This window comes from Monopterus albus, unplaced genomic scaffold (genome assembly GCF_001952655.1).
Source record: "Monopterus albus unplaced genomic scaffold, M_albus_1.0 scaffold183.1, whole genome shotgun sequence".
NCBI classification, from domain to species: Eukaryota; Metazoa; Chordata; class Actinopteri; order Synbranchiformes; family Synbranchidae; genus Monopterus; species Monopterus albus.
This window is the reverse complement of record NW_018128063.1, coordinates 209,368-210,820: the sequence shown is the minus strand read 5'-3', so window position 1 is coordinate 210,820 and position 1,453 is coordinate 209,368. Positions and strand designations below refer to the sequence as shown.

At 40.1% G+C, this 1,453-nt stretch overlaps 1 protein-coding gene across 4 annotated transcripts in view; it reads right to left on the bottom strand.

Annotated features, from left to right (window-relative positions):
* Positions 1-1,453, bottom strand: part of vrk2 (VRK serine/threonine kinase 2) — a 32,567-nt gene that overhangs the window by 21,969 nt on the left and 9,145 nt on the right. The window lies entirely within an intron of this gene.

Genomic DNA, 1,453 nt, shown 5'->3' with positions numbered 1-1,453 from the left:
TATGACTTCAGCTAATTAGAGAATTGTTCAACAGAGACAGTGCCAGGGAATTCAGCAGGGGCTGCAGATGGAGAATCGATGGTCAGTGAAGAGAGGGAGCATGTAGGCAATTTACCAGTTAATGTGTTCCCAATATCAACTGAGAGAGGCAGGGCAAGAGACTATTTTACATGTATTGACAAAAACACTGCAAACTCTAAAGACAAAGCTTACAGTAGGGTAAATAAAAATGCTGTAAAAATACCAAAATGCTGGCAATTATGAATACCTGTCATTATGCCCACACTCACTATGTAGTAAACGTCTGAGATAGACAAATCATTGACAAATCAGGAGGATATCTTTGTTGTGCTAGTTGTAAGTAGGTTTACTGTTGGTGTTTTGTCTCAGTAATGCACCTACCAGGACATATTTACCACAACTCACCAAGAAAATACTGTGTGGGAATAAAAAAAAAAAAAAAAAGAGAGAATCTGGAGAGAACAGGATAGTAATTTCAGAGGTTACCCACACAACTGGCCTAACAGACTACTGATATTTCAGGCTCTTTTGCACAGAACAGAGACATTCTTTTGTAAAACTAACTGTCACATTTCATTATTTCTTGCTTAAGTCATGCTCTGCAACTGAAGAATGTGGGAAATCACTGTAAATACTGGTCTTGCAACCTGCTTGTCTTGGAATCATTTGAGGCACTCTGTCTAAAAGAAATCAGCCAAGACCTCAGAAAAAATAGTGTGTCTCCACAAGTGTGATTCATTCTTAGGAGCAATTTCCAGACGCCTGAAGGTTCCACATTCATCTGTACAAGCAATACTACAAAAGTATAAACACCATAGGACAGCGCAGCCATCATACTGCTCAGGAAGGAGACATGTTCTGTCTCCTAGAGATAAAAGTACTTTGGTCTGAAAATTACAAATCAATCCCAGAACAACAGCAAAAGGACCTTGTGAAGACACTGGAGGAAACAAGTACCAAAAGTATCTGTATCCACAGTAAAACGGGTCCTATATCGACATAACCTGAAATTCTTCTCAGCAAGGAAGAAGCCACTGCTCCAAGACTGCAATGAAAAAGGCTGACTATGGTTTGCAGCTATACATAGGGACAAAGGTCTTACTTTCTTGAAAAAATTGGTCTGATGAAACAAAAAATTGAATTGTTTGGCCATAATGGCTATCGTTATGTCAGGAGGAAAAAGGGGGAGGCTTGCAAGCTGAAGAACACCATCATAAAGTTAAAGCTCAGTCACAGATGGGTCTTCCAAATGGACAATGCCCCCAGGCAGACTTCCAAAGTTGTGTCAGAATAGCTTAAAGACAACGAAGTCAAGGTATGGGAGTGGCCAACACAAAGCCCTGACCTCAATCCAATAGAACATTTGTGCAAGCAAGGAGGCCTCCAAACCTGACTCATGTTAGGTATTTTTAGTCAGATAGAAATTGGATAG